We start from the raw sequence: 11,289 nt of genomic DNA on the forward strand, positions 1-11,289 counted from the left end.
GGCAGCGCCGGCGGCCGGTCACGGGGGAGAGGCGGCGCGGTGTGGGAAGGAGGCGGCGGGGCGACGTGGGCCGCGGGCGCCAGGAACGGGCCCGAGCGGGCCTAGCGGCGCGGGGCGACGATGTGGTCACGGGGGCGCCACGTGGCAGCTCCCGGTTGGGGCGGCGGCGATGTCCGGCCCGGACGGACGTGTCCGGCCGGTGCGGAGACGATTTTTAGGGTTTTGGACGAGGGGGATCCGGATTTTTCGAGGAGGGCCTATTTATAGGCATAGAGGGAGCTAGGAGAGTCCAAATGAGGTGCGGTTTTCGGCCACGCGGTCATGATCGAACGATCTAGATGATGGAGAGGGTTTTGGTGGGTTTTGGGCCAAAATGGAGGGGTGTTGGGCTGCAACACACACAAGGCCTTTTCGGTCCCTCGGTTAACCGTTGGAGTATCAAACGACGTCCAAATGATACGAAACTTGACAGGCGGTCTACGTGTAGTAAACCAAGGCCGCTTGGCAAGTCTCGGCCCAATCCGGAAATGTTTAAACCCCACACACGAAAGAAAGCTAGAAATGACCACCGGAGGAGAACGAAGCGCCGGAATGCAAAACGGACAACGAGGAAAATGCTCGAATGCATGAGATGAACACGTATGCAAATGCAATGCACATGATGACATGATATGAGATGCATGACAACGATAACAACACACGGAGACAAAAACCCGAACCCGAGAAAATAAAATAACTTAACGCCGGAAACAGCAAGAGTTGGAGTACAAATTGGGAAAGTCATATCCGGAACACAATCCATACCCAGCATTACATCCAAACCTTGTGATTCCAAAATGATCAAATCCGAGGGAAACACATGCCTACCTATACTCAATGGCACTTGAAAACATACCTTACTAGCCATATACTCCGCTCCTAGTGAGCTTACTAACATAGGTGTTCTATGAACTTTGGTAGGCAGGTTATACTTATCCACAAATCCCCTTGATATGTATGATTGCGATGCACCAGTATCAAAAAGAACGAGTGCAGTAAATGACTTAACCAAAAACTTACCGATTACTGCATCCGGCTGCTCTTCAACCTCCTCCACGTTAACGTGGTTTACATGTCCCCTATTGAAAGGTTTTGGCTTCTTCCCAGAGCTTCCATTGCCATTTCCATTTTGAGATTCAGGACATTCATTGGCATAATGTTCGGTCTTCTGGCACTTAAAGCAAGTGACTTGGCTCAGGTCTCTCTTGGCTGGGGTTGATGGGTTGGTACGGTTCTGGCCGTTGCTTCCTCCATTCCCATTACCATTCTTGGTGCCATTATGATTGTGCGAGCTACCTCCTCCATGGGTATGCTGAAAATGTCCTCCCGGTCTAGGGGTAAAACGTGGCTTCTGCTGAGCTCCTGAATTGTACTTTCCTTGGCCATACTTCCTCTTACGATTCTCAATCTGCTGTTGCTTCCCTTCAATCATGAGAGCACGATCTACCAACTCGTGGTAGTTTTTGAAGGTTGCTACCATCAACTGCATGCTCAACTCGTCATTCAGTCCTTTCAGAAATTTCTCCTGCTTAGCTGCATCCGTAGCAATGTCATCTGGGGCATAACGTGCTAGCTTACTAAAGTCCTCCACATACTGGCCAACTGTCCGTCCTCCTTGGCATAAGTTGTGAAACTCACGCTTCTTCATGGCCATAGCTCCTACTGAAACATGGGCAGTACGAAAAGCCTGCTGGAACTGGTCCCATGTGACAATGTCGATAGGGAAAGTGGCGGCGAAATTCTCCCACCATGATGCTCCGGGTCCTTCAAGCTGATGTGCGGCAAACTTCACTTTTTCTGCATCTGTGCATCCTGTCGTGGTCAACTCCCTTGCTATCTTGCAGAGCCTATCATCTGCTACTATAGGCTCGGTGCTACTGGAAAACACCGGCGGATTCAGCCTAAGAAAACGGGCTGAGTGATCAATAGGTGGTGGTGGTGGTGGTGGTGGGTTGTTGTTGTTGTTCCCCTGATTCTGATTCTGGACTAGCAACTACATTAATGTGTTCTGCTGCTGGATCAACTGAGTGAGCTCTGGTGGGAAGGTAAATCCGGGGTCATGTCTCGGAGGCATCTAAGGGTTTAGAAAAGATGAGATTTAAGAATAGGGAGGGGTCTAGAGAGAAAAAACATAGCCCATATGCACATGAGGCAAAAGCAAACAATTCACTTCATTCAATCAAACAAAGGCATACGATCAATCTAACTATCGAAAAAGTGCTCGGACTACTATATGTACATGGTGGACTACTACTACTGATGGAGGGTCTACTAGAAATATTCTTCGGTTGCAGACTCCATGATATCTGCTCTAGCTTCATCAACATAGTCATCATCACTATCATCTGGATCCGAGTCGGTGTCGTCGATGATTATGTAGTCTTCCGGGAGAATCTCCTTGGGTTCTTCGTCTTCTTCTACTAGTGTAGGGCCTCCCATGAATATTCTGATCTTCATTGTTAGGTCGGCATTCTTGTCCACTAGTACTTCGATTTCCTCTTCATAATCTTCACGTGTAGCCTTGAGTTCTTCCTCCAGTTCCTTGATTCTTGTCCTCGCCTTCTTCAGATCTATCATGTCGGCGCACATCTGGTTCTCCTGACGTCGAATGTGCTGGTTTAACTCCTGGATAAAAGCTGTAATCGATCTATCCTTCCTGGTGCTGATCATCTCCCAGTGCTCATCTCGGCACCCACAAATCTGGTAGATAGTAACCTTGAGGTCATTGCGGTAAACTTCTCCAATACGTCCCATGGCGATGTGAGCTGCCATGCTCTTTCCTAGACTCCAGGTTGGTGCATCCAAGGAAAACTCTATGGGCTCGATGACTGGCATGAACGTCCTTCCTAGAACTTGAACTTGAATCATCCAGCGCTCTTCTTCAGGTAATATGGCGTTGTAGGTTCCGGTGAAACTTGGTACTCCTATGTTCAGATATCTAGTGACTTCCTTCAAGTGATGTCCAAAGGGTGTATCTTCATCCGGTTGTGTGAAATTGTTCCTTGCATCCGCCATCCCAAAAGAGTAGAAAAGATGAGGAGTCAGCATATCACATCCCTAGTTTTGGTAATGCCTAGTGCTAACATATGGTGTTGCATCATTTCTACTTTACTCAGAAAATTGAAATGGGGATGACAGAACCCCCAGCACGCCATTAATCCAACTAGGATTTACTAAAATCTTTTTCAATGAACCTGAAATGCCCTTCTAAAATGTTCATCATCTTTGCCTTGGTCTTAAACCTCTGACAAAAATGGTGCACATATTTCTAAGACATCATAGGGTCACTGAATTAAATCATACTCTATTTGCATTTGGGCATTTAAATGCTATAGAATATTTTAGATGTCCAAATAATCCTAAACTGAAATGTTCCTTGTTGGTTATATGCTAAACAGTGGGCATGAGTAGTTTGGTGATTTTTGAAAGTGCCTAAGCATTTTTAGAAAAGCCACAAAGTTGCAGAAAAATAGAAAACAGGAAATAAAAGAGAGAAAGAGACTTACCTGGCCTACCTCGACGGCCCAGTAGGCCGCCCACCTGGCCGGCCCAGCCAGCGCCGCTGCCAGTCATCTCCCACCACTCGCCAATAGGACGAGAGGCGTGTGGCCGCCGTGCGCGCGCACGCGCTCGCCAGCTCCTGCTTGCTGCTGCTGCTGGAGATGACCACGAGCGCCACGACACCCCCCTGACCGCCCCTCTCTCTCTGGATCCCCTCCTCCTCCTCTGCTCTCTATCTCCCGCGATCGACCATGAGCACCTGAGAGCGCCGACGAGCACAACCGCGGCCCTCGTCCACCCCTCGCCTCTCCGATGCTTCCAGAAGAACCGCCGCGCCTTTCTCTTCGTCTCCACCAACCCACGTGACACCGGAAGCCCCGTAGCACCGTCCCCGCCGTCGTCTTCTTCCTCCGGACACCGGAGATCGGCTTCGCCGTTCCGCCCGCACCAGACCTCCCCCGAGCCGCCGACCTCTTCAACGTGATCGCTGTGAGCTTCCGCGCTGAACCCCTCTCTTCTCCCTCGCGTTCGCGATCTCCAAGATGCATCTCCACCATGGCCGAGAGCTCGGCTACGCCGCGCATCTCGCCGCCGTCGTTCTAGCCAGCGCCGCTCGCGTCCGAACCTATAAACGCACTCAGCCCGTTCCCAGGAACCCGTAGCACTCGCAGGTTCGCCCTGCCGTGCCCTGTAGCGCTGCCTCCGAGCACGCCTGAACTTTGGCCGCCGGGCAAGTTGCCGCCGCCATTGATTTAGGTTGGTCGCCGGAGGAGCTTTTCGGACGCCCTCCGCTGTCTCTGGTGTCGCCGGCGACGACTCGCGGGTCAACTCCGGCGAGTTTGACCCAGCTGACCAAGGATTTGACCTCCCCTGGCTCACTGACGTGTGGGCCCTAGGCCACTAACTAAACTAGGATTAGTATTAGTTTAACGCTAACTAAATTTAGTTAGTTAACTAACCACTGACCAGTGGGTCCCACTGGTCAGGGTTGACCTGGACCGCGCCCGTTGACCGCTGACATCACAGTGACATCATGCTGATGCAATAACTCTTTTCTGGATATATTCTTATAAAGGAAATTCCAGAAAATAGCCAAAACTTCTAAAAATCATAGAAAATCAACCGTAACTCCAAATGAAATAATTTATATATGAAAAATTATCAGAAAAATGCAATCTATCCATCTGTAACATTTTTATGCATGACAAACTAAGTTATACCTAATGTATAACTGAAAACATGGTAATGGCATTTAAACCCTCACATATGGAGTTTGAATTTGAACCTAGGGTTCAAACCACCTCCATTTAACATGTTGCTAGATGCATTAGCTCAAATCACATCATATTGCCATGTCATGATCATGCATCATATTGTGCATTGCATTGATTGTGTTTCTTTCTCTGTTGCCGGTATTTGTCCCCTCTCAGTAGACGTTGCTTCGACAATGTGATCTTTGACACCGATGAAGAGTTATACTATCTTCAGAAGTGCCAGGAAAGCAAAACCCCCTTGCTCATTCCGATACAATCCCACTCTCTCGCTCCTGCTCTCTTTTATTGCATTAGGACAACAACGATTCATATGTTACTTGTTGCGGTAGTCAAACCCCTTATCCTCTGCATGACCTGTCATTTCCACAGTAAATAGATGAAACCCACTAGCATGAGCAGGATTTGTTTGAGCCCTGATGTTCCTACTCATTCATGCTTGTTTGTCATGCCTGCTATTGCATAAAGTTGTGTCAGGTCTGATTCATCAGGGATGAATCGGAGGTGTGTGAACATGTCCTACTGTGTGTGAGCTAAGTGTGTGAACACGATTTGGTAAAGGTAGTGGTGAGAGGCCATGTAGGAGTACATGGTGGGTTGTCCCACTGAAACCATTCTCGGGAGCTGAGTTCTGTGTTTGTGATCCATGAAACAGCTAGTACCACACATTGGGCCCTGAAATATGACCCCTCTCAACTTACTGACCCCTCTCGTCCTCTGTACAGGAGTTGCAACTAGTTTCTGGTGTTCATAGGTTATGTGTTGGCGGCCGTGCGTAGCGCTGACCCTAGGGGTGGGCTATGATGCGGTAGATACACCATGGTCGGGTATGCCGGGCGCCCGTTTGGCGTCTCGGGACCCTGTACACATCGTTTGGGGCCGCTGAGGACACCCCGGCCGGATTTCCTTGTGGATGGAACCCGAATAGGCGATAAACCTGGACTAGAAACTTGTGCGGTTAGTCAGGCCGTGGTCTACATGAACCCGAACAGCCATAGTAGTCCTCTACAGCCCGGTTCACCGGAGTCCTACTAGCCCAGCACTACTGCTCAGGACGCTTGACTGGCCGGCATGTGTTTCACTTTGTTCTTGTGTCTGTCCCTTTGGGGAAATGTCACGCGGTGACATCCGGAGTCCTGCCTAGCCTGCTACAGCCCGGGTTCCCGGAGTCCTGTTAGCCCAGTGCTACAGCCCGGATCCACAAGCTGCTGACCGACATGCTCGATGTGATTCATGTATGCATGTCCCCATAGGTTGGTGCCGATTTGGGTTCACGACTAGCCATGTCGGCCCGAGTTCTCTGTCATATGGATGCTAGCGACACTATCATATACGTGAGACAAAAGGCGCAAACGGTCCCGGGACATGGTAAGGCGACACCCGTGGGAATGCCGTGCGTGAGGCCGCAAAGTGATCTGAGGTGTTACCTGCTAGATTGATGTGACTTGGAATCGGGGTCCTGACAGCGTTGGTATCAGAGCCTGACTGCCTGTAGGATTACCAAGCCAAGCTGGTCGAAGTCGTGTCTAGAAATGCTTTAGCTATATAAGGGAATTGATTGTGGATGAGAACGTAAGGCTCTTTTTACTCCTTATCCTCATGACCTTCTGATCTGAGTCATCTTATCTTTTCTACGGGGTTAAGAACTAGGCTTCTCTTCTATCTTAGGATGACATGTTACTAAACTGTAGTTGCCTAGGATTGTTGAGTTCAAGCCTCAGTTCAGTTCCTACTACTTCCATATGTTCATAGCTGGTCTCAGAAACTTGATATTGTGATGTTGAGTGGTTATGGCACCATTTTGCAGGATGTCTCAAATCATTTTGAGCATTTACAGCCATTATGTTTTCTGAGTCATCCCAGGTTTCTAAGTAGTCTGATGCATTTGCAAATTCCTTCCTCCCGTTGCCGACGTTTCTTTGGGCCAGATTAAGCACACTAATCGGTGTGTTGAGGTACTCTGTTGCCTTGACGTGTATGTTGGAGTTGGTACTATGACCCTAGGTGTCCTCGAGAATTTAGCAATGCTTCCGTATCCCAGTGTGATGATTCTGGCCATCGTTCTTGAAAGCATCCCGTGATGCCATTTAGTAGTAGGTATTCTAATCCTGTGTTCTTGACCCAAGAATCACTCTGTTCACTTCCTGTTGATATTGTTGCTAGTTCCTTTAGGATATTAGTAACCTTTGCAATAGTCCTCGAGGTCTGTGGTATTTCCTTCTTCCAAATACCATGAACCATTAAGGCAGAAGTTCTTTGAACCAAAAGATCACCATTAGAGTACTCCCGAGGAGTTCTCCATCCATAATTGTGATTCTGCCAGTTCTACCTTTCTGCATGGGTTATCCGGAAGAAATATTTTGAACTCGTTTGACATACTAACCTATGCATCCACAACTCAAAAAGTTATATGTTCCTTTGAGTTGTCCCCCTTTAGTTATATCCCGACCTTCATCTATCAATTGATAGTCAGGAGTAGTCGTGCACTCGTATTACCGATGCCTATTACTCTTGTGGTTCGTCAAGCCATTCTATTCCAGAATGACCAGGAGAAACAGACTTCAGTACATCATCCATATCCAGGATTGGGTCAAAGCAGCTGTAATCCGCAAATCAAATGCCAATCCAGCTTTTGATTTTGTTCTACCTTGGAGTATTACCATCTTTATATCAAGAATGTCATGGAAATTGCACACCATCCTATGAACTCTTGATACAGTGATACTTCTTGCCATCACTATTCATTCCTTGGTCCCCATGTTATTGTAACCGGAACGCCGACAAGTGAATCGTGATGTGTGAAATCAATACTCCTAGCAACCCCGTTTCTTGGTAGTTAATGGACAATAAACTCATTCTTAGCGTGTTGGTTATTGAATCATCATTCTAAGATTGATCGTGCTACCTAGTCCTTATTTCCGGAGCACTATTCAATCAATGAGTTAGAATTGTGTCAAACCCTTGCTCTATTGATCACATCGTCTTGCCTCGCAAAGCAAGATTGTTCTCGAGCTTAGTAACAGATCGATGGTTCGTGAATTTCCGAATATCTTCTCGGAATTGTTACCAGGTTGTCACCTGGCTGCTATGTTGAGTTCGTGATCAAGTTGGTTTCTTGTAAACCACCCCTTCTCCAAGAATTTGTGTTGGATACCCCTGAGCTAGTTGGTTGATCTTAACAACAACTTGGAGAGTTGGAAGATAAAAAGCTTTGCCGAATTTGGTTCTTTCTGAAGGGATATCTTTGTGTTTGTGTGTGTGTTGAAGAAAGATGGTATCTTCACCAATTCGTCCTCGTGATCAGTTGTTGGATCTATTGTCTTGTCAAAACTTTGACTTGAGTATGGGCTATCGTCAAGTCAAATCAGAACCAACGATGTTCGTAATGTTTTCTTACTTGTGGTTGATCCCTCGAGCATACACCAATACATCTTTTGGTCTGACCAATGCTATCACCGTGTTCACATGATGGTGGAAGTCCACTGATATGGAAATTCTAGTGAGTTGTTGTTGTGCCCATCAGCAGCATTTTGTCTCCCCCATGATTCATGTTGAACATTAAGCTAGTGTTGGTAACTTTGTAAGAATTTCCTTCATGTTCCGCCCATGAGGTATATGTTTGGTGAAAGAAGTGACTTTCTCTAAGTTCACGTGCACTAGGTGTAAGTTGCCGCCATGAATTTGAGAAAGGTTTGTTTTGTGTCAGGACCCCGATTCCAAGTCACATCGATCTAGCCGGTAACACCTCATATCACTTTGCGGCCTCACGCACGGTATTCCCACGGGTGTCGCCTTACCATGGCCCGGGACCGTTTGCGCCTTTTGGCTCACGTTTATGATAGTGTCGCTAGCATCCATATGACAGAGAACCCGGGCCGACATGGCTAGTCGTGAACCCAAAGTAGCACTAACCTATGGGGATAGGCATACATGAATCACATCGAGCATGTCGGTCAGCAGCGTGTGAATCCAGGCTGTAGCACTGGGCTAACAGGACTCTGGGAACCCGGGCTGTAGCAGGCTAGGCAGGACTCCGGATGTCACCGCGCGACATTTCCCCGAAGGGCCAGACACAGGAACGAAGTGAAACACATGCCGCCCAGTCAAGTGTCCTGAGCAATAGTGCTGGGCTAACAGGACTCCGGTGAACAAGGCTGTAGCGGACTACTATGGCTCATGGAAGCACTAGACTACATTTCCCCATAAGAGAGGCTGCCAAGGATAAAGAACTAGATTGTCGGATCCCACACATACCAAGCATTTCAATCATACACACAATATGCTCGATATGTGTAAATACAACATGGCATCACAACATAACTCTACAACTCAAGTATTTATTCATTAGGCTCCGAGGAGCCAAGTATTACAAACATGGGTCTCATGACCCAACATACAGAGCATACAAGCAACAAGCACATGCGAAAGCTTAACTTGTCTGAGTACGGACAACTACAAATGAAGAAGGCTGAGAAGCCTGACTATCTACAAGACCCTACCGAGGGCACAAGACCGTAGCTGAGGTAACAAGCTAAACGTCGAAGTCCACGCGGAACTACTAGCAAGATTGATGTCTCTCTGCAAAACATAAATTAAGCAAACGTGAGTACAGATGTACTCAGCAAGACTTACATGAGAACTAACTACATATGCATCGGTATCAACAAGGGGGGTGGTGGAGTTTAATTGCAGCAAGCCAGCTTTGACTCAGTGGCTAACCTGAACTATGACTGCAAGCAACTCTTTTGAGGTGGCGCACACGAGTCCACATATTCACCATATCAATACACCACTATGGATCCACTCCCGTCTCCCAACAAGAACGCCATCCATAGCACTCACGCTTATCTTGCGCATTTTAGAGTATCCACTTTCACTTGTCTATGAACTGTATAGGCAACCAAGCAGTCCTTTACCGCGGACACGGCTATTCGAATAGATGATGTTAACCCTGCAGGGGTGTACTTCTTCACACATGCTCTCACCCCGTACCGTCGTTTACACGACATGTACTCGGCAACCTTCAAGTGGAAGCCCAACGAGGGTGTCGGCCACGGCCTACCTAAACACTCAAGTCTCTAATCCAGGTTTATCGCCTATCCAGGTTCCATCCGCAGGGAGTCCGTCCGAGGTTTCCACATACGGCCCCGAACGATGTGTACAGGGTTCCGAGACACCAAACAGGCGCCCGGCATGCCCGTCCACGGTGTATCTACCGCTACATAGCCCACCCCTAGGGTCAGCGCTATGCACGTCCGCCAACACATATCCTATAAACACCAGAAACTAGTTGCAACTCCTGGACAGAGGACTAGAGTGATTAAGAAGCCGAGAGGGTCCATTGGTTTCGGGCCCAATGCATGGTAGTAGCTGGTTCTTAAATCACACATATAGATCTCAGTTCTTAAGGACGGCCTCAATGAAACAACCCACCATGTACTCCTACATGGCCTCTCATCGATACCTTTACCAAATCGTGTTCAACACACTTAGCTCACACATAGTAGGACATGTTCATCGCCATTCCAATTCATCACAGATGAATCAGACCTGACTCAACTCTAAGCAGTAACAGGCATGACAAGCAAGCATGAATGAGTAGGCACATCAGGGCTCAAACAACTCCTACTCATGCTAGTGGGTTTCATCTATTTACTGTGGCAATGACAGGTCATGCAGAGGAAAGGGGTTCAGCTACCGCATCATGTAACAGTTGAAACGGTGTTGTCCTAATGTAGTAAAATAGAACGGGAGCGAGAGAGTGGGATTGTATCGGAATGAACAAGGGGGTTTTGCTTGCCTGGCACTTCTGAAGATAGTATAGTTCTTCATCGGTGTCATCGAATTCATCGCTGGATCAACGTCTACTTAGGGGGGACAAACACCGGCAACTGAGAAAGAACACAATCAACACATGACGATATGCAACAATATGATGCATTCTATGACATGGCAATATGAATGTGTGTTTGGGCTAGTGCAAGCTAGAACATATTGAAATGAGTCCATTTGAACCAAAGATTCAAATGCAAACCCATTTTATGAAGTCATATTAGTGCATTAACTTGTTTCACCTAAACAGCAAGGTTAAAGTGTTCTAACATGCATGAAACTAGTACATATGGAAAGATTGGATTTTTCTGATCATTTTTCATATATAATTTATCTTATTTGGAGTTATAGATAATTTTCCATGATTTTTAGAAGTTTTGGGTATTTTCTGGAATTTCCTGAATAAACTTAAATCCAGAAAATGATTTATAGCGTCAGCATGACGACTACACGATGTCAGCAGGTAAACAACGCCAGTCCAGGTCAAACCTGACGGCTGGGACCCACACGTCAGTGGTTAATTAAACTAACTAAATAAATTAACACTAACCTAGGTTAATTAGCAGGGCTGGCCCCACGCGTCAGTGACCCAGGGTGGTCAAACCCTGGTCAGACGGGGTCAAACCCCCGGGTCAACTCGCCGAAG

This window comes from Triticum dicoccoides, chromosome 4A, assembly GCF_002162155.2.
Source record: "Triticum dicoccoides isolate Atlit2015 ecotype Zavitan chromosome 4A, WEW_v2.0, whole genome shotgun sequence".
NCBI lineage: Eukaryota > Viridiplantae > Streptophyta > Magnoliopsida > Poales > Poaceae > Triticum > Triticum dicoccoides.